The sequence below is a fragment of the Ornithorhynchus anatinus genome, chromosome X1 (genome assembly GCF_004115215.2).
Source record: "Ornithorhynchus anatinus isolate Pmale09 chromosome X1, mOrnAna1.pri.v4, whole genome shotgun sequence".
Taxonomy (NCBI): domain Eukaryota; kingdom Metazoa; phylum Chordata; class Mammalia; order Monotremata; family Ornithorhynchidae; genus Ornithorhynchus; species Ornithorhynchus anatinus.
The window spans coordinates 103,569,967-103,597,128 of NC_041749.1; the positions used below are offsets into that span (position 1 = coordinate 103,569,967).

General features: G+C 49.8%; 1 protein-coding gene across 14 annotated transcripts in view; it reads right to left on the reverse strand.

The window, feature by feature from the left end:
- ATP2B2 (ATPase plasma membrane Ca2+ transporting 2) overlaps positions 1–27,162 on the reverse strand; it is a 563,774-nt gene that overhangs the window by 270,594 nt on the left and 266,018 nt on the right. For 3 of the 14 annotated variants that reach the window (XM_029050120.2, XM_029050116.2, XM_029050118.2), the window contains exon 1: positions 21,989–22,122. The exons of 4 other annotated variants lie outside the window; for them this stretch is intronic. The gene's annotated coding sequence lies outside the window, so the exon portion shown is untranslated. Of the gene's footprint in view, positions 1–16,159; positions 16,283–20,791; positions 20,981–21,988; positions 22,123–27,162 lie in introns of those variants that run through there. 7 more of the 14 variants (XM_029050114.2, XM_029050117.2, XM_039910396.1 and 4 more) reach the window with 4 other exon arrangements.

Sequence of the window (27,162 nt, forward strand, 5' to 3'; positions counted from 1 at the left end):
TCTTGAACAGTCACAACATGTAAAGCCTGAGAGGCCGAAAGAGGCTTCTGAATTTCAATATGCACATAATCACCAGATATTTGGCATTATTAAAGCCTGGTCTTAAACCCATAATTAAGGGCTTTCTGAGGCTGTAAAGAAAAAGTACACAATGTATCCAAACAAACGAAGCAAAACCCCAATTTATAAACAGCCAGAGATGGCTCTAGTTCCTCCAAGGAGCTAACACTCTGGCCCTAGGGCCCCTGAGTCTCATCTCAGGGCCCACAGAGAAGCAGTATAAGCTCCCTTGATTGAAGATGGGACTGTGGAAGTGTGTGGGTGTTGGGGCCGGGGGGGGAGGGGGGAGGGCGTTGGAGAGAACCATTTAACCTTGGGCTAAGAAGAAGAGGAGGGAAAACATTTTGGTTGAATTAACCTTGGCCAGTTAAGACCCTGAATCTGGAAACAAACACCCAGGAAGTCTCCGACAGGTCCATCCAGAGATCAGGGAAGCCATGCTGAGTGAGCAAATTAGAGGAAGGGCAGGACAGGAAGCTGGTGACTCAGTTATCTCTGAAGAATGTTGTGAGAAGGCTGAGATCTCCTATGAGGATTCCTGTCCCTGGAGGGGTGGGGGGGGTGGGGGTGGGGGGCAGGACTGCACAGTGAAAGTACTGGATGTGAAAGGTGGCTGTTGGGAAAATTAACAGAAAGAAACATGAAACAAAGGCCTCGTAGGTACCCAGTTCCAGGCCCATCACCAAAGGGTGAAGATACGAGGTGCAAATGCCCACTGTTTATCTGACAAAAGGCAGATTGGGCAAATGTATGCTCTTAGAGGCTCTTTCTGGTGCTGGCAGAATGGAATGTTTGGTCTCTTTCTGAGGTTGGCTGCCATTTTGAGAGGAGGTAACCACTTTCTCTGTGGAGCTGCCAGAATGGAAAACCTGTGGGCATGGGAACTTGCCATCTGTTAGGGGTGGTGGGGTTGTGGCCTAGTGGAAAGAGCAGGGAACAGAGTCAGGGGACCTGGCTTCTAATCCCAGATGTTCCATAATCACCATTATTATTATTGGATTTGTTAAGTTCTTATCATGTGCAAAACACTTTACTAAGCCACCCTACTTCTCCACTTGCCTGCTGTGTGACTTGGACAAGTCACAATTTCTCAGGACCTCAATTTCCTCATCTGTAAAATGGGGATTAAATAACTGTTCTCCCGCTTACTTATAATATGAGCCCCATGCAGGCCAGTGACTGTGTCTGACCTGATTTCCTTGTATCTACCCCAGCGCTTAAAACACTGCTCGACATATAGCAAAAGTCTAACAAATACCATCATCATTATCATCATAAAAATCTTCCTGAACTCCCCGATTGTGGCAACTGACAGCTGAATTTGAGTGTTTGGGATCACTTCTGGTTCAAGAGTCCTTCAGGCAACTACAAAATCCAGAACATCCCCTGGTTAGCTCCACTGCCAGACAACACCCCGCTCTGGACAGGATGAGCTATGAGGCATCTTGTGACCCCTAGGGTGAAGGAAAAACCAGGATCCCTAGACACCTCTCTCAGGACATATTCCCAAAGTGTTGATGTCAACATCGCCACATTGTGTAGATCCAGGTGGGTGGCAATGGGGACTTCTTCCCCGGGCCAGGGCCAATCTATCGATCAATGATATTTATAGAGCATTTACTGTGTGCAGGTCAAGTCTGGGCAGGCACACTCATCCACAGAAGTCAGTGCTTTTAAAATAATCATCCACCTACTGGAAATTTCTATGATGCCTCCCTCTCCCCACAACAATTCAAAGCACCCTCCCAGTTGTTTCTATCACGATCCCCATTTTATATCTGGAGAAACAAGCCCAGAGAAGTGACTTTTTGTTTTAAATGTTTTGTTTTGTTTTTTTTAAGTGCCAGGCACTCTACTAAGAACTGGGGTAAGATACAAGATATTCAGGTTGAACACAGCCCCTGTTCCATTTGGGGCTCACAGCCTAAGTAGGAGGGAATAGGGTAGAGTAGGGAATCGAATTTAATCCCCATTTTACAGATGAGGCAACTGAAGCACAGAGAAGTTAAGTGACTTGCCCAAGGTCACATAGCAGACAAGACTGTAAGCTCATTGTGGACAGGGAATGTGTCTGCTAATTCTGCTGTATTGTGCTCTCCCAAGCGCTTAGTGCAGGGCTCTGCACGTAGTCAGCATTCAATAAATATGATTGACTGATAAGTGGGGGAGCCAGGATTAGAACCCAGGTCCTCTGACTCCCAGGCCCATACTCTTTCCACTAGACCGCACTGCATACTATGTCGAGTGCTTAGTACAGTGCTCTGCACACAGTAAGCACTCAAAGATTACCACTGTTCGATTGATATCAGTGGACTAGACCCAGGACTAGAGCACAAATCTCCCAATCCCTAGTTGAGTGCATCAATCAATCCATGGTATTCATTGAGGGCTTGCTGAGTGCTGAACACTGTACTAAGTGCTTGGGAGAGTACAATGCAACAGAGTAGGTAGACATGTTCCCTGCCCACATTGAGCTTACAGTCTGGAGACCAATTTATAGTCTAGAGGCTAGTGTTAGATCCTGTAGACCAGAGTATGTCAACGAGTTTGGTGATGCCCCGGCACAACCAGTATATGGCAGACAGTGGGGACAGACAGAAAAAAACTCTGGGGAGTATAAAAGGAAGAAGCAGCAGTACCGGAGAAGTTAATAAGAGAATGTGGCAAACTTTCCCTCTCCCCTCCCCACCCTGACTCCCCCACTCACCTCCCTTCTGGGATTTGTATATGTGTATGAGTGGATGTGGATATGTTCAAGAGGGACCTGGGTGGGGGACAAAGACACGTACATGATTGGGACAGGTAGGGGAGAGTAAGTGTGTACTTCAGATCCTTGAGACTGCAAGGGAATAGTTTCTTCAAAAGGTTTGCAAACTCCTGCACTACATCACACTGCTGTTTCAGGTCTCTGCAGTGATCCTGCTCTGCTTCTTTACTCCCTCTGTGTGTCTTTTCCTCTTTACTTCACCAGCTCGAATAGCCCTCCCCACTTGCCTCTTCTCAATACCCCATAAAGGTGATTTTGAGTTTTTTAGGCAATTTCAAGAAGTGCCTTGTGCATTTTCTGACACTAACGGCTACCTCAAGAGCTGGTGAAAGTGTCTGATGAACACAGAGAGAAACACACACATACACACACTTCTGTGGTATAAGACAAAAGGACAGAGAGAGGTACAGCTTCAAGACTGGATATCCAGCTCTGCTGGCTGCCTCTCAAGAGCCCAGCTCTTTTGTCCCACAGGCATTATTTTCAGAAGCATTTAAAATAGAAAACACAGTCTGTCTCTGCCAGCTGCACATGAGGTAAAGACAGGAAATGACACCCAAGGCTTAGCCACCATCCGCTGTTGCCAGATCAATGGCTTACCCTAGCCCAAGCTGAAGAACGGACCCGGCTCAGATCTCCCAGCAATCATTTACTTCTCTCTGCTCTTTGCACAATCACAGGGTGGTCCCAAACCCATCCCGCTGTCCCTGGCAGCACTGACTTTGTCCAGCCCCAAAAGATGCAGGTTTCAAGACCTCCTGGAGAGATGCCACAGCCTTACTGGATAGTCTGCTCCAGTGCTTTGTCTTCTTCATCTCTAACTACCTGCTGCAACTCAACTAGATTTCCTCTCATTCTGCCCCTTCAACAGACAGAATTGACCCTCCTCTTCCAACTGAAACCTTTCAGAAGCCTGAACGGTTAAGGGGTCACTCTTGGGTACCTCTGGGGGCTGCAAGGTCAATCCATGCTACTTATTGAGTGCTTACTGTGTGTAGATCATTGTACTAAATTCCTGGGAGAGTACAGTACAACGGAGTTAGTAGATATATTCCCTGCACACGAGGAGCTTTCAATCTAGAGGGGGAGACAGACTCTACAATAAAATATGGCTATGAACATATTACAGTATTTGTTAAGCATTTACTATGTGCTGGGCCCTGTACTAAGCGCTGGATAAGTGCTAGGGGCTGAGGGAGGGTGCAATATGAGCCCCCAAGTCTTTTCATTTTTCCAACCCTTTAATCATTTTCCCGGTTTTCCTCCCAACACTCCCATGTGTGAAGCCCAGAACTGAAAACAGGACTATCTAAAGAGATAAGGAGAGAGAGCTGGGCTTTCCACTTGTCAGCTGTGTGACTTTGGGCAAGTCACTTAACTTCTCTGTGCCTCAGTTAACTCATCTGTAAAATGGGGATTGAGACTGTGAGCTCCACTTGGGACAACCTGATCACCTTGGGTCCCCCCAAGTGCTTAGAACAGTGCTTTGCACATAGTAAGCACTTAACAAATACCATCATTATTATTCCTGAGAGGACAACTGTGTGGTTGCTCTATGCTGGATTCCCACTTTATGAATATATGGATGGATCAGATTCTTTTCTGCCATAGGTATGCAGGGCTAGTCATGCCTGTGTGCTTCTTCAATTCAGTTGGTTTTATACTGAGAGAGAAACTGGGCTTCCATCTCTGTTGCTCTCTGCTGGCATCCCTGGGTTTTTCTGGATTCAATGCCACCATAGTCTACTGTCACCTTCACTCATCCCATTCCAGCTGCCCTCCATTTTGATTTATGGTTGGCCAGGTCTCTGTTCCACAACACCACTGTTCAAATTGATCCCGCTAACAAGATGGCATCACCAGGGGAATGAATGAGAGCCAGCCGTCTGTCCATTCTGATCTCCACGATGACAGGTCACGGGGCCTCCCCCGGAAGCTCACTCTCCCAGCTCGGGCTTGTGCTGGTTTCTTGTTGCTCGGTGGTCCTTAGCATCATACAAAACACCTGTGCACAACACCGGTCCACCAAAAACCTTTCCTCCAGGGAAGACTCCATGAAGCAGCTTTTCCTCCTCCTTCACCCAACCCTCCCTTTCTCCTGCCATCCCTCCCTCCTTCCTTCCTTCTCGGGCCACCGATATATACTCCTTGGCAAGCAAGGCACCTTGTGGTTCGCCACCCCCTGCCAGGGAATCCAAAGGCATAATGTGAACTCAATTTGGGATGGGAGGGCGAGGCTTCCCGGAGGTGAGGGGGTCAGTCACGGTGTGGGGAATAACACTGTGAACTCTTTGTGGGCAGGGAATGTCACTGTTTATTGTCGTACATTCCCAAGTGCTTAGTACAGTGCTCTGCACACAGTAAGCCCTCAATAAATACGACTGAATAAATGAATGAAAAGGCAAAAGTCGAAAGAGAGAAAACGAAAAGACTGAAAGACTGAGAGTGAGAACAATGGGAAACGGAACCTCAGCACTGTAGACAGACTCACCCTCTCGAGAGAAACGTTTGGAACTCACCAAGAAGATGCCTTTGCTGCAGGGGCAGAGATCAGTGGTAGGAGTAAGTAGGGAAAGGAAAGCAGCAGTCCGAAGTGATGCAGCCTCCTCCGCCGCCCCCATGCTCACCACTGCCGCTATTTCTGCTGCAGTCTTGGGCAGCTCTCTGGAGGTTTCCACGGCTGTGGCTGAAACCACTTGGGAGCAGCCTGTGGCGGAAACCGTGACAGCAGAGGCGGGGGAGAGCGTGGTGGAAGTGGTGGAGGCCCCATCCCATTGGTTGCTCCTTCTCCGTTCTCCCTGCTCCCGCGGCTGCTCTCTGCCCCACACCGAGCTCCCCGCCACTGCTGCTGCATGCACCACTGCCACGGCCCAAACTGACACTTTAGGGGGGGGTCCTGACATCCCTGGGGAACCTACATTAGCACTCCAGGATACTGGGGTCCTGTGAAATTCCTCCTTTGGTCTTTGGTTCCCTGGAGAGACCTGGCACACCTAAGGCAGCTTGGCCGGAGTTCTTTCCTGATTAAGCCCTCATTTCCCCTTTTCCCATTCCCTTCTGCACCACCCTAACTTTGTCCCTTCATTCACCAGCTCCACCCTCAGCCCCCCAGCACTTATGTACACATCCATAATTTATTTATTTATATTATTGTCTGTCTCCACTCTGGACTGTAAACTCACTGTGGGCAGGGAATGTGCCTGGTATAATGTGGTGTACTCTCCCAAGCATTTAGCGCAGTGCCCTGCACTCAGTAAGCACTCAATAAATACAACCGATTGATTCTGACAGCTGGGAAGTAGCTTAGGTCCAGAGAGAAGCAGATTCCATTTCCAAAATGCCTCCTAACACTCTGGTGGCATTCGCCCACAGAAAACCAAACAGCCAGTTGAAAAAGGATGAGGGAGTTCAGCTGGGTTGGGACAGCCTATGATATTTGACTCTTTAGCCAGTCAAAAGTGAGGGGACTTGCTACTCATGCTGGGAAGCAGTGTGGCGTAGTGGATAGAGCACACGCCTGGGAGCCAGAAGGTCATGGGTTCTAATCCTGACTCCACCATTTGCCTGCTTTGTGACCTTGGGCAAGTCATATCTCTTCTCTGTGCCTCAGTTACCTCATCTGTAAAATAGGAATTGAGACTGTGAGAGAGGGACTATGTCCAACCTGATTTGCTTGTATCCACCCCAGTGCTTAGTACAGTGCCTGGCACATAGTAAGCGCTTAACAAATACCATGATGATGATTATTACTATTATCATTGTAGTCCCAATTCGGCAAGTCAAAGGCTGAAAGAGCTCAATAAAGTTTGTGGTTACAGAACATCGGCCTTGAGATTGCACCCTTTAGGAGAATGTCCCCTGAAGGGCCTAGGTCCACCCAATGGCAACTGTTCCCTCTGCTGCTAGGGGCCCCATTCTTGTGCTGAGCTGTCTGGACTCATGGGGACTGCCCCATGGCACCTGGTGGGCAGGCAATGGAGGAGGAGATAGAACTGAAAGGCTGGAAAAACCTGAGCAGCCATCAGGCAGACATGATAACGCCAGGGTTCTAGAGGGAAGTTAAGACACAAAACTAAGGTTACAGGCAGGGCCAAAGGAAAGGAAGGGAGGGGGATCTGGCCACTGTCCAAAGAGAATGGGTTCACCCTGTCCTTTAGGGCCAGCAGACTCACAATATCATTGCCCGGGGCCAGACACCGAGCTCCAGCTGGCTCTGGGTACCCAGTTCCAGAAAGGTTAATCTGGTCTTCGCAGCTCAATCCCCACTGATGCTAAATTGGAGCTCCACGTTAGACCTGCTCCAAGCGGCCTGGGCCAAAAGAGGATTTCTCTAATGAAAAATTCTCTCCCCCAACTACCCTGAGCCTCAGGCAAAGCCTCTGATTTCATTCAATCCAAACTGGTTCTCAAGGTGCCTCAGGGGGACTTACTTTCTCTACCTCCAACTCCTTCCCCGGCTACCGGAGCCGAGCCAGAATGCAGTCACAGGAGGCCGTCGAGCTTCAGACAGATCCGTCCCGGGCCATCCAGGGAGCCGCCTGGCCAAGGTTGCTGGATTCCATTCCCGGCTTTGTGGGGGCAGGAGGGAGACAGAGTTAATGACCCAGGGACCTGATGGAGCAGAGGGCTGGAGAGGAGGTATGCGGGTGAAGGAAGTGCACAGAAAGACTGAAGGACTTACTTCCCGGCTGTCAGGGAGGACTCTGGGCAAGTTGTTTTCAGAGCTGCAGTCACGTCTCTAAGGAACACCCCTTAGAAGATCCTGCACACATTCTGTCCTCCCTCCCTCATCCACCCCAAATGGAGGGGGAAGGGATTGACTGGGCCAACGCCATCTGGGCCAGAGTGGTGTCTCCCTGGTCTAGGCCCTGGCTCAGTCTTTCCAGAGGCTTCGGGGAAGAGAAGCACTCCTCCTCTTCATTTCAGCAAACCACTCAGGGGCCGAGTGGTAATGCCCCAAGGTCAGCCCTCTATAGTGAGGTCGGATACAACAGCAGTGGCCATTCCGATCTCTTGGAAGAACCTGGACAATCACTTTGCCCTTCTACCAAGTGCATTAGATTAACTCAATCCAGTGGTGTTAGCTAGGCATCTCTCACACTTGCTAGTGAAAATGCCCACAGGGACCACTGAATTCCCACCTGTACATATTCTCTTCCTGCACTCAGTAGAATGCTCTGCACCCAGTAAGCACTTAATAAATACTATTACTCCTATTACTTCTAGGCAACAAGGCACTTGGAGAAATGAAATCCTCGTGTGCTGCCGAGGTCTGGCTTGTTTTCTAGGAACAAAAACTCCGGATGGGGGAGGAAGGGGACGTTTTTCCTTTTGAGTTCACACAATTTGTAAACAAGTCTGTGGTGGAAACTCTCCGAAACTGAGTGGCCCATTGAATTAAGACTGCCCCAAGGGCAACAGAAAGATGAATGATAGATTTCATTTTCAATTCCCTTCTTTCCAATGCCTGGAACACACAACACAGAGAAAATGGGGTATTCATCCGCTTCCAAATGCCACTGGGAGGATTGCAGAAATGCCTCCAGGCCCTCCCTGCCTCTTTCTTGATATGCTTGCCTTTGGACTTCCCCGTCCTGGCTAGCAAGCTCAGCTCAGGGCACACGTTTAGAGCAGAGATGATGGCTGCACACTGGGCACTGGGAAATCCAAGTCCAGTCTCAACAAGCCTGTGTGTGTGTGCGCACCCAAATACGCATGGACACAGAGCCCCTCCTTCCCACATCCTCCTCTAACCCTCTAAGCCCTCACTGATACATTGCCTCCCCTGCTCCCCGCAGCCATATACATGCCCACGCATAATATCCAACCAAACACCTCCACCCTCCCGGGCACAGAAATGATAGCACTGCTGTACATTTGCTTTCCCTGAGAAAATGAATTCGGTGAATGAGAGGGTAGCCTAGTCAATCTTTCCCCCACCTCCCCTCCCATGTCTTCCCTCTCCTTCTCCCTTTTTCCAACCTATTCCCTAGGGTTAGTGACAGATAACTTGTTCCTCCCTTTTAGTCAAATATCCTCACCCACCTTTCAGGCTAGCAAACATTTGAAACTGGGATCACATTGACCTTCTGGAAGCAAAATAGACAAAGCAAGCAGAAACCACACGCCTGCCAAGGTGGGCACTCTCTGAAATTTCCCTCCTGTCAGCACCACCTCCACTCTCCCCGGGGTTCAGATGCTGCTGCGCCTAATACGGGGAGCCACTTTCCAAGAAGTTGGGGATCGGGGGTCAGGAGAAGGAGAGAGGACGGTTCAGAGTGCAGTCTGCCACTCGGACTTGGCCAAGCTAGAGAAGGGAAAAACCTGGGTCGTTAGCTTTTTCACCCATTGCACAGAAAGGCAACGTAGTTCTCGGTCACTGTATGTCCCTCGTCTCATTTTGGCAGGCCGGTGAATCTAAAAACTAGATTGCCCTGCTTGCACACTTCATTCTCACACACACACACACACCTGTCCCTGAATGATCATTTCACTCCCCATTTTGCCCCTACCAACCTTCTGTCCCCTTGCCTATAACAACCTTGTCTCCAATTGGCCTGCGCTTACCGGTCCTGCCCTTACACTTGCAGATGAAGTCCTGAGACTGCAGAACTCAGGCCCCTCCTTTCCTTCACCCAGGGTGCAATGCATACGAGCCCGGCTCTGGTCTTTGTTCTTTCGAAGATGGTTTCTGCTGTGCAATGCTGCAGCAACTACGGGCACTGAGGAGGTCCCTAACTGGCGACCTTGGGCTCCGGGAGGCAGGCAGCAGCCCAGACCCGTTTCTCTCAGCATATTGGCGCATGAACATGCTGAAATGTAAGTGCGCAGCCAACATGTGGTCCCTGCCCTAATTTCTTCCCAAAGCCCCAGACCAGATCCCTGCCAGGCATGTCAAGTTTGCAGCCCACGCAGGACAGCCGGCCACAGCCGGGAAGCGCGAGGCCAGAGACCAGCTGAGGCCGCTCATTCCTGGCTTCTGCTGGCAGCCCAACTCCCTGCAATTGCTCTGGGCCTCAGGGGGATGTGGGGGTGAGGGGGAGGGAGGCCTCCTGCTGCTGCTGATGCCGTCCTGCTCTCCGGGAAGTCGGGGGGGGGGGGGGGGGGGGGGGGGGCGCACCAGGGGAACTTCTGCATACATTCCCCTTGTGGCAGAAATCCCAGAGACCGGGTTCCCCAGGGGTAACAGTGGCTCTCTAGACTGTAAGCTCGTTGTGGGCAGGGAATGTGTCTGTTATTTTGTTAGACTGTATTCTCCCAAGGGCTTAGTACAGTGCTCTGCACACAGTAGGTGCTCAATATATATGACTGACTGACTCTTAAGCCCGCTGCGTCTCCCTCCTCCTGCATAGGGTGTGTGTGATTGGGGATGGGTGGTGGATGGGTTGTGTGTGTGTGTGTGTGTGTGTGTGTGTGTGTGTGTGTATACTCTTCATTCAATCATATTTATTGAGTACTAAGTACTGTACTAAGTGCTTGGGAGAGTACAAAATAACAATAAACAGACACATTTCCTGCCCACAAGGAGCTAACAGTCTAGAGGTAGAGACAGACATTAATGTAAATAAATGAATTACAGACATGTATATAAGTGCTGTGGGGCTGGGAGGGGGGATGAATAAAGGGAGCAAGTCAGGGTAGTAAGTAGACGGTAATAGGAGAAGAATAAAGGAGGGCTTATTCAGGGCCTTTTGGAGGAGATGTGCCTTCAGTAAGGCTTTGAAGTGGGGAAAAGTCATTGTCAGATTTGAGGAGGGAGGGAGTTCCAGGCCAGGGGCGGGATATGGGTGAGGAGTCAGGAGTCGGTGGTGAGACGGAGGATATCAAAGTACAGTGAGAAGGTTAGCATTAGCACGTGGGGCGAGGGGGGGGGGGGGAGGAGGTGAGAGTGTGTGTGTGTGTGTGTGGTAAGTACATAATAATTAATAATAATGGTATCTGTTAAGTGTTTACTATGTGCCAAGCAATGTTCTAAGCGCTGGGGTAGATAAAAGCTAATCGGGTTGGACACAGTCCTTGTCCCACATGGGGCTCACAGTCTCAATCCCCATTTTACAGATGAGGTAATTGAGGCACAGAGAAGTGAAGTGACTTGCTCAAGGTCACACAGCAGACAAGTGGCGAAGCGAGGAAAAGAAGCCACTACCTCTGACTCCCAAGTCAGTGCTCTTGCCACTAGGCCATGCTGCTTCTCTAGGTCATGTTGCTTCTCTGGGCCATTCGGTACATGTAGCGTGTGTGTCTAAGGGGATACACATCACAAATGGATGTTCATGGGTACTGGTGCTGAGACTGAGTTGCGAAAGGGGTGTTGTGTGAATAGTGTTATTTGTTAAGCACTTGGTGTGCCATGCACTGTACTAAGCACTGAGGTAGATACAAGCTAATCAGATTGGACTTAGTCCCTGTCCCACGTGGGACTCACAGTCTAAGTAGGAAGGAGAATGGGTATTGAATACCCATTTTACAGATGAGATAACTGAGGCATTGAGAAGCACAGTGACTTGCCCAAGGTCACTCAGCAGTCAAGTGGCAGGAGCTGAGATTAGAACCCAGGTCTTCTGACTTCCAGGCCCGTGCTCTTTCCACTAAGCCAGAAGTGTGTTTATGTGTGTGGGGGGGGGGGGGGAAGAGCAGGTCTACAACAATGTGGGGTATGTGCTATGAGATAATGTGCATGTGTGTAGTTTGCGTATGTGCACGGTGGTAGATGTGTGGGATGCATGTGAGTGAGCACAGTGTATTTGTGTGTGCATAAAGTTCATGTGTATATTCATGTGAGAGCATGAAATGGTGTGAGTGTGTGTTTGTGTATGTGTGTGTGTGGTATGTGTGAGTGCAGGGTGTAGGATAGACTATGTGCATGTGAATGGGTATGCCAGTGTGTCTGCATATGATGCTTTTGAATATGTGTGCATGTAATGTTGAATGACTGCATGCGGTGTGTGTGTGTGGCATGTGCACATATGTGTGTATAAGCACTTGTGTGGTAAGAGAATGGGTTATGTGGCAAAAGAGTGTTTTGTGTATGCATGTCTTTTATGAGGGTGTGCGAGACCGAGGAGGTGGGATGTGCAGTGTGTGAGACTGCACTTGTGAGCGTATGCCACATTTGAGTGTGTTGGGATGTGCGAGTATTTGAGTGCATATGCGTGGTGGTTGAAAGTGTGAGTGTATGAGAGGGTGTGAGGGGTGTTTAGTGTGTGAAAGAGTACGTCTTGCTTGTTTGTGTATGCGGAGGCAAGTGTGTCAATATGTGCGTGCATGTGTGTTTGCACGCACATGAGAGAGTATGTAGAGTGTACACTTGTGGCTTTTCCCATCTTAATCTTGGACCAATTTCTGATTCTGTGGAAGCCCTACTCTCTGTCACTGTATCTGCAAGAAATGAATACAGCTAGTCCAGTTCACCAGTTTCATTCCCTTTTGTAATCTGTAATAATGATGCAGTTTTACAGAGAACCGATTAGTAAAGTGCAATTTTTCAAACGTGCAGCCCATGTAGGAAAGCATAACCATATAAGCGGCTCACCTCTAGGAATGACTTTGACATGTCTGGCTCACATCATCCCTTTGCTGATCCTGCCACCCAAACTATAGACAACACCAGGCTTCCAAACTGAAGCCATCTGCACAGTGAATTGCTGCAGGAGGATTAGCAGGGCAACCACCTTGCTTGGAAACTATAAACTGAACCTGAAGTCAGGCTAGAAGGAGGAGGAGACGACGAAGGAAGAGGGAGAGAAGAAGGAAGAGAAAGAGGAGGAAAGGAGGACGAAGAGGAGGTAGAGAAGGAGGAGGACAGGAGGAGGAAGTGTCTCTTCCTCCATAGGCTTTGAGGACAATAATAATAATAATAATAATAATAATTCTGGCATTTGTTAAACACTTACTATATGCCAGGCACTGTACTAAATGCTGGGGTGGATACAAGCTAATTGGATGGGACACAGTCCTTGTCCCACGTGGGGCTCACAATCTCAATGCCCATTTTACAGGTGAGGAAACTGAGGGGAAGTGAAGTGACTTGCCCAAGGTCACACAGCAGACACGTGGTGGAGCCGGGATTAGAACCCATGACCTTCTGACTAACAGGCCCGGGCTCCATCCACTGAGCAGAATGGGAAGAGGGGCAGCACAAAATCACCACTTCATTGCCTCTGCTGTTGATCCCTCAGCACCAAACATCAATCGGGGTATTTATAGCCCAGAGTATGGAATCATCGATTCAAATCCCCAGACTGAAAAGCAAGGTCATGCACAGGCAGGGTCTGATAAGAAAACCTGGTTCTCACAGTCGGAGCTTTTCTCCCCAGGGCCACCACTCCCCCCTCCCCCTCCCGGGGGTCTCTCTTGCAGCTGGTAGCTTCTGGAAGTGATGGAGCAAGCCGGCAGCAAATAATGCAAACGGCCACCGGCCCCTCCGCTCTTCATTACCTCATTCCATGGGAAGGGGACAGAAGCACACTTGTGCAAACAAGCTGTGGCCTGAGTGGCAGAGCCGAAGCCCGGCCCGAAATAGGCGGGGACGCTAGCCAGTCCACTCTCCCCTCTCTGTTCCGGGATGGCGGGGAGGTTTTGACAGCGGAACACCTCCCTCTCCCCCGCCCCACTCCCACGGTGCTTTGTGTGCTTCTTGCCCCTGTGTAGCACCGCTGGGATCTTTCATCCATCCTTAGCCCCAGTACTACGACCTCTGTGCTCATGGCAGAACCACAGGCAGTATTCTTGATTGTGGGGGGCAGGAGAAGATGACTGGGCTTCCTCATGCACACAGAGGGGCAGAGGCTGGGGTCGGAAGGGGCCAGGGTCTGACCAGTAAATTGGGTTGGAAAGGCAAAGCCAGAGACAGAAGAGAAAAATGCAAAGAGGCAGAGAGAGGTGGATGGGGAGAAAATGAGGGTGAAGGGGTGTAAAAGAGGGAGATAGGAGGAAAAGGAGACAGGGACAACCTCCCCCCACCACCCCCACCCACCCCAATGATGAAAGAATGGGGTCACTCACTGGGAATGATAGATATACCCCCATCCTAAGACAGCAGGCCCGAGAACCTGAAGGGAGGAATGGATTCTAGTGCGGTTGGCTTCTGTAACGCCTCTCGCCCTCTCCCGTCCCTGCCGGTCAGGTCCCTGCCGCGGCCTGGATTGTGCAATGAGCAATTAGGCAGGCAGACAGCACGATGCAAAGGATGGCCAAGGCTTATTGCACACAGGACCCATTTCCAGCCAAAGAGACAACAGCACAGTGCCAACGCTGTGCCATGGCATCATGACCAGGCAGGCGGTTGCCTTGGTAGCTGCCGTGGTTTTTGCCACCCACACCAGCCGGCTATTTTCAAGATCCCCGTTTGGCCCGTCCATCTCGCAGAAAGCCCGAGGTGGTTCTTCGGTCAGAATCCTTCACCACTGACGGCGTAGGCCCAGCGGGCATAACTGGGACGAGAACCCGGATTCCCCAGGAGCGCTCTTTCCACTAGACCAACAGTGGGGCTTGTGCGGGTCCTTACAGACGAAAGCATATGCAGGCTGATTCAGACACGAGTACACACAGATACACACAGACAACCCCCGCATACCAAGTCCCCCCAACACCCCATTCCATTCAATGACCCACACACACGGACACACCACACATACACACCCCACACAGAGCTGACACCATGCTACGCTCACACCATACATTCACAGAACCCCCCCCTACATATAGACACACACTCACCCATCCCACACACCCCTATCGCCCATATCACCGCACAGCTGCTACACAGAACTCAGACCACACATCCACACATACAAACCAGCCCCCCCAAACACAGACCATGCTCCCCCAAATTCAGATCACAGCCTCATATGAACAACCACACCCTTCACACAGAGACCACATAACCCCACACAGAGACTAGATCCCCACATAAACGGACAACACACCACATACCAGCCACACCCAACACACACCACATATACAGATCACAACTCACAGACTATACACCCCCGCACATAAACCATCACTCCCACACACGTAGACCATCCCCCCACATACAGACCATCCCCTACACACACAGACCACCTTCCTACTCAGACCACCACCCACGCACATAAAGACACAGACGGCACAGACCACACCACAACTACAAAAACAACCCCCACACAAACTATACCCCTCAACACACACTCTGCTTGATAAATACACATACACCCAGACTCATACACATGCACACACACACACACTCAAGCCTGATACATATATATATATATATATATATATATATATATATATGTATATATATATATCCAAACCCAGCCACATGCACAGACACGCATCCCCGGTAAAGATGCAGAAGCTGACACAGGGAAGCACACGAACTGATACAGACATATATACAGGAAGAAACACAGCCACACACATACAACTGTTCCAGTGTATGTGTCCACATCAGACCCAAAGAAACACACACACAGATGTACAAAGAGGCACATAAAGACAAACCCCATACATCAACTCGGACATACATCCGTGGACTCTGAGGTGTGCAAAACCCAGATTCAGAGACCCACACCTACGCAATGATACAGGGAAATACACACTTACCCACAGATAGATAGGGTGGCCATTGGTCCCGTTATACCGGGCAGTCCGATTTTCAACTGGTCTTGCCCCTGTCCAATACTGTGTGGTGCGGGGGCAAGTTGGGGGAAGTCAGTAAATATTTCTAAATGCAGTCAGGGGCCACCCCTAATCCCAGACCTGTGCAAAGACGCTCCCCCCCAACTCCACCCCCACACGTACATCCTTGTACAGTCAGTCCCCTCCTGACCCCTAAGTCGTTTGTCGCTGCCTTGGGTAGGGGCTGTCAACCAGTCCACAGTGGATTCTGCTGACCCGAATTCGCACACGGGGGTGGCAGCAAAGGATGAAACCCTGGGCTCCTCTGGCCGGTCCCCGAGGTTGCAGAGGGCCATCGGCGACAGGTGACTAGCACTCCCCCCCACTCCCCTTGCCCTCGACCTCACGCTGTTCCTTCTACCTGCCCCACCCTCCACTGCCCTCCCCGGGCTGGTGGCAGCGGTGGCTCCGGCTCCATTCACCCGCTGCAATCCCAGAGACAAGGGGCACGGACTAGGTTCGCCATTCCTGCCAGACAGGAGACCCACTGACTCCCAGTCCGGATCCCCCCGCCACCCGCCCTGCCCCCCCGATATCTTCACACCACCCCTGAAGCAGTGGGAACGGAATCAATATCGGCATTGGGGTTTTGGGGGTGGGGGGGGTTCCCTGGTCCAATTCCTCCCCACACCACACTTTCCCCCACAGCTTAAGCTTAAAATTACTCACCGAAGCCTCAGCCACCACCTTCTTCTTTGGAGCTGGAACCTGCAGGGAAGAGCCACCCCCCTCTTTCCCGTCCCCTCACTTTTGGTGGGTCAGGGAGAGCAGCGAGAAGGTTCGGGGAGAGCGTGCCAACATGAACACACATCTAGCTCCCTTCAACCGACCCCTCCGATAGGCTGAGATCGGCGTGCACCTCGATCCTCCTCTTTTCTCTTAAGGGACACCTCCTCCGGGACCCCAAGGTCTGGGGAGACAAATATGTGCTAAACGCAGCCGAAGGAGGTGGTGGGCTAGACCGGGATTTGGGGGCTGCCCCACCAAAATCGGGATGACTGGTCACCTTAGGTCAGGATCGTTTCCCCCTGCCCCCACTCCCCCCGGACCCCACCTGGCCAGCACAGCAGGCGGCAGGCAGGAGGGGCGGAAGCCCACCCCTCCACCGGCCCTGCGGCCTGAAGCTGGCCAGCTTTCCCTAGCCCAGGCTCCCGCAGCTCTGACGGGCAAGCTGAAAGCACGTTTCTGTTAAGTGAACCCAGCTTCAGGCTAATTCAGGCTAAAGCACAGAGCACATCGCGCCGGAGAGTTCTTCACTCTGCCTAAATGCATCAGCCCAGCCTGCACAGGCCAAAACACACGGAGAATTGAGCGTTCCTCTGGCTGCACCAAGATCAGCTGACCACAACAACTCACTGCAGGACCCGAAAACCACAATCAGGTAAATGTCACGGGAAGTTAAATGCCACCTTTCAGCTGGCAACGCTGGGTTGCCACTTCCCACTCGGCTTTTTCGGAAAGTCTCGAGCTCAGAGGCAGAGGTCATTAAGTGGAACTATTAAAACTCCATCGTGAAAAATGATCATTTAAAAAGTATCATTAAAAGCCCTAATAGCCGCTCTTATTTTCACTGACTGTGCTTAATAAATCTGTCAGGAAAAAATAACTGCAAATTTGATGAGTATTTCCACTCTCTTTGGGAAGGTTTCTTCTTATTTCTTCCCTTGTTTAGCAGGCAAAAATGGGTCATTATTGCATAGTCTGGGTTTGATATATGCTCTACCAAGATGCCTTTCAGTTTACGTGCTATTTTTTGAAAATACTGGTATTAAGCCTATTTCTTCCACTTAGATTGAAAGGCAAATGACACACAATAGCAAGGTTGATTCTGTCAAAAGTTGCTCTCTTAATGTAGTCCCGTTTGCCACTCTGCGAGTAAGTATATTTTAATCAATCTGAGCTTCAATAGCTATTGGCAACCAGCATTAAACAGGACATGAAGGGAGCAACCGGTAGACAGATTACAAAACTTCAAACGGAATAAGAGCACGCAGACATTTTTCCATACGCCCACGCAACTGTCTATTGCCAGTCAAATTCCCCAGGAAGGGAGCTGGCAGTAACCTACACGTGCGCTTTCTGTACCAGCTTGCCTTTTGTTTGGGGGATGCCAAGGATTCACTTTTTCTGGGTAGAAAGTGACTGGTTCAGCAACGCACTGTACCAACAGCCACAGCATCTAAGTGTATAAAGTTCATGATTGCTGCCGAATCGTGCATTCCAGGCGCCTAGCACGGTGCTCTGCACACAGTAAGTGCTCAATAAATACGACTGAATGAATGAATCGGGGCATCCGCCCAGGGGACGAGGTGGGGGGAGGGGTTGGTGGGGAGGGGAGAAGCGGGAGGGAGAGGGAAGGTGAGGTAGCACCACCATCAGCTCCAATCTCTGAGCTAGCTGCCCCTCTCCCGCACTCATCCTCATCACTCACCATCGGCCGAAAGCACCTCTGCAGCTTCTCGGGAGCTGGCTGGCATCCGCCCAGAGTCACTTGGCTAATACCGTATGGAGATCGTATGGGCTGAGGGGGCTACGGCTGACTTTACCAAGCTATCGGGGATTTCCATGACCTGATCTGCAGCCAGCCTTGCTGGACAGGAATACCTCCGATCCAAGCAGATTTCTAACCCGTTCCTAAATTCCCACAGAAGAGGGGCCCCTTGAAGCTTCAAAGGGCTCATTTTAAGGACATGGGGAAATAAAGCTTCAGACAGCACTGCATCCCCACCAGAAAATGGGGAGTCATGTTTTTCATTTGTTTGTTTTAATGGTATTTATTAAGTGCTCGCTACGTGTCAAACACTGTTTAAAGCACTGGGGTAGATACAAGATAATAAGGTTGGACACAGTCCCTGTCCCACACTGGGGCTCGCAATCTAAGGAGGAGGGAGTAGGATTTAATTCCCATTTCACAAATGAGGAAACTGAGGCACAAAAAAGTTAAGTGACTTGCCCAAAGGTCCCGCAGCAGTCAAGTGATGGAGACAGGATTAGAACCCAGATCCTCTGACTCCCAGGTCCGTGGTCCTTCCACTAGGCCACGTTGATCCTCAATTGCTGAGAATCGACGGGCCTTGCATATTGCTATCAAGAAAGAAGTGACTGTTTTTGAGCGAAACCTTTTTAGAGAATGAGAGATGAGGAAGCAAGAGAGAAAACAGTGTCAAGCGCTATCATTAAACATAACCCCATGCCAAATGACAGCCTCTCTGTCAGCCCAATGTGGCCTATACCATAGGTCCCGTATTGGCCTTCGCATTCACACAAGCATTCAGAGGTGAATTTCATCATCAGTGGCGTCCTCTTCATATATGAAGAACTACACACACACACGCAAAAAAAAATCCCAGCTCTGCCACCTGGCTGCTGTGTGACTTTGGGCAAGTCACTTCTCTGTACCTCAGTTTTACCATCTGTAAAAGGGGGATTAAGATTGTGAGTCTCATGTGGGACATGGACTGTATCCAATCTGATTAGCTTGTATCTTCCCCAGCGTTTAGTACAATGTCTGGCACATAGTAAGTGCTTATAAATTCTGTTAAAAAAAAAATCTGAGTTAAACGAAACACGGTCCAGGAGAAGTTTCTCCCTCTCATCAGGCTCTTCTCTGCTTTCAAGTTTTAGGCAGATTATTTTTCTCACCAAGAAAAAATGATCACATACCAGCCTTTACCCCATTTAATCCTGGAATTGTTCACATTGAGACTGCCGATTCACTTGCCTCATCAGAAACAAATAACCTCTGAGGTTTAACTAACGTGTTAAGAAGAACAAGCAATGTCAAGAGGTGATCTGCCCTCACAGGTCAAGATCACTATAAGGAGGGGTTCCTCCCCCTCATCCTTCCATTAGAGCTCGCCCTTCCTCAAACTGAATGGAACAGAACTTAGTCTAAATCCCTTGATGGGTCAAAGCAAGCCCTCTGTGGATCGGCGATGTGCAGAAAGAGCACTGTCTGTTGGTTCCTTAAATCCCACCCTAAATTGGAATGGTTTTTGATACAGAGACGGAGACAGAGAGAGTCCCTGGCATCCTTGGGGATGATCAGACTATGAAGAGACTTGAGGGGAAAAGATTTTCTCAGCTTTTTACCTATGATTTGGGTGAGGTCGATTATGATATTCTGATTATCAATGGAATACAGCCAACAGAATGGTCAGCACTGAAATCAAGCCCATTGAAAGATCAAGTGTCAGTCCCAGCCCCAGCTGAATTTTCTTTACGAATTTGGAGAATGGTCGAATTCCAGGAGCGGTCAAAGATCCTTAATCTGAACATTTCCCTTGCTAGGCACAGTTCTAAGGAGAAATACAGGGATTGTTTCTGAAGCACTCATGATTCAGACAAAGTTAAGAAAACGGTCTTCTTCTCAGTTAGAAGGAGAGGCAGAGTACTTTTTCCCCAAAGATTAAAAATCAATGCAAAGTTCTTTGTGCCAGGCCAAAAAAAAAAATTACCCTCAATCCTCCCCCAAGTATGCAGGTGCACACCCCACTGCTGCATTGCTGTGCAAAATTCTCCTACATCCTCTTCGGGGGGGGGGGGGGGTGGCGGGAAGCTACAAGGTTCATACTGCAACCTTTCCTTTCTAGGTTAGAAGTCCCTGACATGAGGTAAGAAATTGGAAAGCCCCAAGTGAGTATGTCTGGGTGTGTGTCTGTGTATGTGCGCGCACGTAAATGAGGGAGAAATATTGAGAAAGTGTGTGTCAGATATTGAGAAAGTGAGTGTGTGTGTGTGTGTGTGAGGATATTGAAAGAGTGTGTGTGCATGTGAGTGATAAAGAGGGATATTGAAAGAAAAAAGTATGTGCATGTCTGCGTGACAGAGAGAGAGAAAGAGCGAGAGGGATATTAAAAGAGAATGCGTGTGTCTGTGTGTGTCGAAAACGAAAGGCTGAAGTCCCGACACTCACTCTCCCTCCAGCTATATCCACAGCAGCTCATCATCTGCAGAGGCATTAAATGCTCCCCAGAAAAGGAGGAAGCTCCATATGTCAAACCTGGTTTCCAAATTCTCCCTTCACTAAACAAAATCACTTCCAAGCTAAAAGCTAGTCAAACTTGTGTGCCTCCAGAGAACCCCTCAAATTCTACAAGTGCAAGGAGGCTCTCTCAACCTAATTAGACACTTCTCCCGATAATGCCCCAAATCTAAGCTCAACCAAGTCAAAGTGACTGATAAAGCAATGCAGTCCCAAGGTAACAAAACCGGAATCCCCCAGACAAACGAGAGGCATTTGCCAGAGGGAACTAAACAGCCTTAGGAAAACACTTCCTCCTTACCCGTTTCATAACTTACCTTCCAGAAGGCAAAGACCTGGCCAGGCACCTGTTTCTTTCCGACTGCTCGCTGGTCCCAAGATCATCCAAAGTAATCATCTCCTGAGTCAAAGGTAATGATGTGAAATGCCCAAAACACCACACTCAGATCACGGAGAAGTTAGTAAATCAGAGGTCTGAGAACGGACCAAGTGCTGCTGAGTACACATATCAAACTGAACAGCCACTGATCCTAAAACTGCAAAGTGGCTAGCACCCCTCTTTACGTAATAGGCAAGGGATCCAAGAATCTATTTATGAAACTAACGGTTTCAGTGGACCGCGATGTACCTGCCGCCCCTTTTCCTCCCGCTGGATTTAATGGACCCGGGTTTCTAGAGACTCCTATTTACTAGGATTTGGAGTCGATAGTGTTGATTTGAGGGGAGATGGGAGATCAACACCCGACTTGTGAGCTGCCAGCCAGACTCATCAAAATGACCCAGAAGTCCTCTACCTCCAAGGGGAGAGGTAACTGCCTTTGAAAATAAAGGAATCCCATTTTCGGTCAGACTTTGGTTGATTCTCAAAGTCCACAATGAACCGCCCCAGCACGAACGAACGGTGCCAGAGGAGCTCATTCTAGACCAGCATTTTTTCCCCCCAAAAAGGCACATGCATGCATTTCTCAGCAAGCAGACATTCAGCACTAAACACATTTTGGTCAACACCGCTAAAGTTAGCCCACAGAAAGCTCATCCCTCTCAATGGTTTACAGTCTTGTCTTCTGTGCTCGCTGCATAACCCACAGTATGAGGAGCCAGCTAATTCCCCAAGATGATACAAAGCAGATCTCATTCTCTCAAGGTTTCCTCGATAGGAAATAATTGGGTTACGTGAAAACATGCCCACTGTGACTTTTTAACCCAAACTTACAGTATTCAAATCCCTGTGCTCTCTCAAACTTACCCCAATCGTGTTTATTTTGGCAAGAATGTTACTCTCTGCCATGCAGTGTCTACTTGTCCTTGCATAACATCCTGTAAAAGTACATTACCTTTCTCGAGATTTGCTGGACACAAACTAAAACCTAATGCTCGCAGCGGTCCAAACCCCCCAAACCATTTTCCTCATCAGCTTCAGATTCCAAAAGATACGGATTGCCAATAAACGAGCTCAGAGCAGAAAAGGGGAAAGCTCTTATTTGTATTTTCATGCTGTGGATGTCGCTACTTACTTGGCTAAGATATCATCACAAATCCAAAATGATTTCAATTACCCAGCGGAATAATCACTGTACGGCATCTGTAAGGGGTTGAGAGACTGAGCTACATTACTGGAGTCCCTCTGCAGACTGTACCATCCTGATGAAGCAGGTGGGGGAGGGAGCTGGTATTTCTATGAGAGCATCTTGCTAGCAAAGTGCAGTCCCAGGGGAGGTTTCCCGCCTGCGGCTTAAGGCTATTGGAGGGGAGGGAAGAGAGAGGGAGGGGAGGGGAGGGGAGAGGAGAGGAGGAGGGGGAAAGAGGAGGAAAGGGAAGGGGAGGGGAAGGGAGGAAAGAGGAGGGGGGAGGAAAGGGGGAGAGGGAAGAAGAGGGGAAGGAAGGGGGGAAGAGGAGGGAAAGGGAGGGAAGAGAAGGGGAGGGGAGGGAAGAGGAGGGGAAGGGAGGGAAGAAGAGGGGAGGGAGAGGAGGGGAGGGGAGAGGAGGGGAGGGGAGGGGAGAAGAGGGGAGAGGAGGGAGGGGAGGGGAGAGGAGGGGAAGAGAGATGAGGGAGGGAAGAGGAGGGGAAGAGAGGGGAGAGGAGGGGAAGAGAGGGGAGAGGAGGGGAAGAGAGGGGAGAGGAGGGGAAGAGAGGGCAGAGGAGGGGAAGAGAGGGGAGAGGAGGGGAAGAGAGGGGAGAGGAGGGGAAGAGAGGGGAGTGGAGGGGAAGAGAGGGGAGTGGAGGGGAAGAGAGGGGAGTGGAGGGGAAGAGAGGGGAGTGGAGGGGAAGAGAGGGGAGTGGAGGGGAAGAGGGGGATAGGAGAGGAAGAGGGGGAGAGGAGGGGAAGGGGAGGGAAGAGGATGGGAAGAGAGGTGAGAAAGCACAACAGATATAGTAGATGAAGGAAAGTCTTTCTTCAAGAAGAGAGAAGGGGAAGAAAATGGACTGAACCACCATGTTGTTGTTTGTGGTTTTAATACTTCCCTTAGGATAATGACAAAAATGGAAGATGGCAAACTCCCAGGAATATGCCACTTAGTCAGAAATGGTAGAAACCTTCAAGGACAAGAATCCTCAAGTTCCATCTCTCTCTCCCAAGAAGTGTGAAGGAAAAGGCTCAGAGGAGCCAGGGATTTTCTGGAGAGCGAGGAAGGTAACACCTTCCAATGGCTTTATGAAATATCTCCAGGTGCCACCTAAGGCAGTAAGGCCTTGGGTCTCTGGACTCTGCTAGCTAGTTTCAGACATGGAGGGGCAGGAACTCCACATATCAAATTGTTTCCAGTAGCATTCACTGACAGAATTTCACTTCTGCCCGGGGAAGAAAGAGGAAATGACACAATGAAATGGGTGCCCACACAAAGCTTGGGAATGGTGAGGAGCAAGTCTTCATACCATTCCGCATAGGTTCTCTAGTTTTCATTTCTCAAAGTAACACCTTCTTCCTTCCACCTTAGGGTATGGCACCTTTGCTGAAATGCAGTGGCCCTGCACTAGCTCATCCCCAAGAAAGCTAGAGCCCAGCTGGTCAAATTCTAAAGTTTTTCTCAGGGTGGGGCCCTGGAATGTAACCCGCCATTTGGTCCCTTTCCGGGCATCATTTAATCATCCATTCTGCTGCTATTTTCCCTGGGCTGTTGGCCCAGTGTTGTTTTCAGGGTTGAGAAGAAGAGTCTACTTGTACCTCATACACATGAAAAGTTAGGTTACTGGCCAGGTGCTTGTGTAGAGTCAGTGTGCAGACCAATAGTTGCCATTTCTGCCACCCTCAGAGTGTGTGTGTGTGTGTGTGTATGAGTGAGTGAGAGAGAGAGAGTGAGAGAGAGAGAGAGAGAGAGAGAGAGAGAGAGAGAGAGAGAGTCTCCCTCAAGAAGAATGTTTCAAGTCAGAATCCCACAGCCTAACATCCTCAGAGTTCACTGCAGGTAAATCCCCAGGCAGGAAGAAGAAACCAAATGAAAATTTCAATTCTCTCAGTCAGGGCCTATCAAGGCCCCCCAAGTCTACTTCCCTCTGCCCGGTCCCCATCTTGAGAGGCGGGAGGAGGACACTGCTCTCTATTCTCTGCCCATTATGAATTCACCCTCGCTACTTGCCCCCTCGCTCACTGAGCTCCAGCAATGCCCAGGCAAATCTGGGGCAGCGAGGGAACAGGAATGCCTCTGCTCTCTTGAGGCATGTGGAGGAAACTGGTTTTCATGGAGCAACCTGAGGACAGCAGTGCTCCGTGACTGGCAGACCGGTGGACAGAGCAAGCAACTGCAGCCCAGCACCCCTACCCACATTGTAGGAGTAGCTGTGCTGGTGCTCTGTCATCCTTGCTTACACGCTGCTCAGAATATCAATTCGGCTAGTTAAAGCCAAAAGTCTGCACTGCACCAAAATGGAACCAATTTAGGAAAAAGAGAGGAAGAGAGAAAGAAAGAGAGAGAGATTGAGAGCCGGGGGGAGGGGGGAGAAAGAGAGGATAAAGAAAAACCCAGACGACTGAGATCCACAATCCCTAAATTCAGTCTGCCGAACCAGGAGAAGGGCAGGGGGAAAGCTCAAGTTACAAAGAAAGGTGTTGGTCTTTCCCCTCCTGGTGCCGTGGTGGGGATTACTAGAAAACTCCACCGAGCAGGTTCCAGATGGCATGCTGAAGGCACGGGATGTGGGCAAGGAGCACCACTCGTGTGTTCCCGTCCTCTCTCGGGGGCTCCACAGAGTTCACCCTGCCCCACCTGGAGCAACTGCTCAGCCAAAGAGACGTGGCTGGCCAGGATGAGCAACTGCTGCTTGCTGATGTCCTGTTCCTGACCAAGAAGGCAGCAGCTATCTGGTCAGCTCAAATACACCTGGCTTTGCCCACGTGGGACAGGGATGGTGTCCCATAGGCTTGTAACATACCCACCCCAGCGTCTAACCCAGTGCTTGGATCCCAGTAAGCGCTTAATGAACACCACAATGATTACTAGGATTCCACCACAGGGTGGAGCTCAGTCCAACTGACAATCCCTCAGAGCTTCAGGTGATAAAGGGGATTGTGAAGAAGTGCGGTCTAGTGGTTAGAGCACGGGCCTGGGAGTTGGGACCTAGATTCTAATCCCAGCTCCACCAGTTGTCTGCTGCGTGACTTTAGGCAGGTCATTTAACTTCTTTGTGCCTCAGTTCCCTCATTTGTAAATAGGGGATTAAGACTCTGAGCCCCATGTGGGATAGGGAGTGTGACCAACCCCAGCATTTAGTACACTGCCTGACACGTAGTAAATAAATACCACTATTATTAGTGTTATCATCATTATTCAGGGTGGCAATGTCCAAAATGACAGGGGTTGGAGTGTCAAAATAGAATCCAAACAACACAGTTAACAGGGATTGGAAAGGCTTGCTCCATTTAGGAGGCTCTCGCCAATTTTGTTTCCTTTCTCTCGAAGGTTTTGCCGCAGCCAGCCAGACCCCCCCGGCACCGCACAGGCAAGCCAAAAGATGGGGAAGAGCAAGAATGGGAAGAGTAGAGCCCAGAACAATGAAACCTACCTAGATCAGAAACAAAATCAGGATAAATCAGAAGATTTTCTGGAGAACTACAGAAACCCAGCTGTACAGAGGAGCCTTCCCAAGACAGACTGGAATTCAGGAGCTCTGGTAGGTGTTGGGGAAGGAGCAGAGTCCCAGTATGTCACCACCATCATCATCCTCATCAACGGTATTTACTGAGCACTTACTATGTGTACAGGACTGTACCATGCACATGGGAGAGTCCAATACAACAGAGTTGGCAGACACGGTCCCTGCCGACAACGAGCTTACAGTCTAGATGGAGACACAGACAGACAGTGTGGGGTCCCTCCACCAGGGCTGGGTGTCTGGCAGCACAACTCCAGCTACTTATGCCATGATGCTATGCGTTATCGTGCCGTCGCCTGGGTAAAAAGAGGTAAATGACCCGGCTCCACCACACTTCCATCTTTCTGGAACTTAGGACTGAGCAACCATACCTCGCAATGAGGGCCTTAGATCCAGGAACTGGGGAGTGACCACTAGGCTGCCTTCCTTCCCCAGGTTTTAGGCAGTGGTATTGAATCTCCAGAGGGAACCGATGCAGGATGTGGCTAAGCCTCAGGGAAGGGGGACGGACCTGGCTGGGGAGGGTCGGAAAGATAGCTGGAGAACATGAGACGAGATCAACTTCTCTGTAGACTCATCACCACTGGACCTTATTTGCCAACCGTCCCAGGGCAGGAGCCTGGGACTCAAATCTGGACAGTTGGCACCCCAAAGAGACCATGCCCAGCACAACATCCCCCATTACACATATTGGACCTGACTTGACTCATTCCCCAGAAGCAGGGTTATGAGATTCAAGGGGCAAAAGAAGAAAAGAAACACCTTTTTAGCATCTTAGAGTTCAGCTTTCACCTTCCTACCCAACAAACCAACAGAGGAAATCTAAAAAGAACTACCAAATCTTCTTGTCTTTCAGAACACTGCTCATTGGCAAATGAGAATGATGCCCCCTGAATCTCACCCAATGCTGGTGTGACCCACATTTTGGGTCACATTTACCAAATGAAGGGGACCCATCAGTAGCAGCCACCCACAGTCCAGGTCTTGCTAGATGGGAAGATTGGAAACAGATGAGAGAGGATTTTGACCCCAGGTGGGGCAGAGGGAGGTAACAATTTCCTTTTCAGAAGTGCACATTGGTGGTTTCCTTATGTACATTATTTTTGCTCTGGGCCTGAAATGGAGCCCTGGAAGGATTCATGCAGTGATCTATTTGCCCGCTCGTCGGTGTATATCCAGTTTCAAGGAGAGGGCTCCATCCCACATGGAAAATTAGGAAATGGCAACAAAGAGAGGGGCAGTGATTTGCTCATAGTCAGTCCCTCAGCAAGTCTAAGGCACAACTAGAAGAATGAGTAATTCCCATCTCTCAGCCTTGTGGCAATCCACTACACCATGTCACCTTCCAAGCTTCAGGCTCATTTCGTACCTCTCATGGGGAGGCCCAAGCCTTGGGCCGGGCATCTTCATTGAGTGCTCTCCATAATGACTTTGGGCTGGAGCCCTCAGGCCCCTACTCCTTCTATTCCTTTCTTTGCTCAATCAATGATATCTATACTTTTTATGGCATTTGTTAAGTACTTACTATGTGCCAGGCTCTGTTCTAAGTGCTGGGTTAGATACAAGTTATTCAGGTTGGGCACAATCCCTGACCCACAT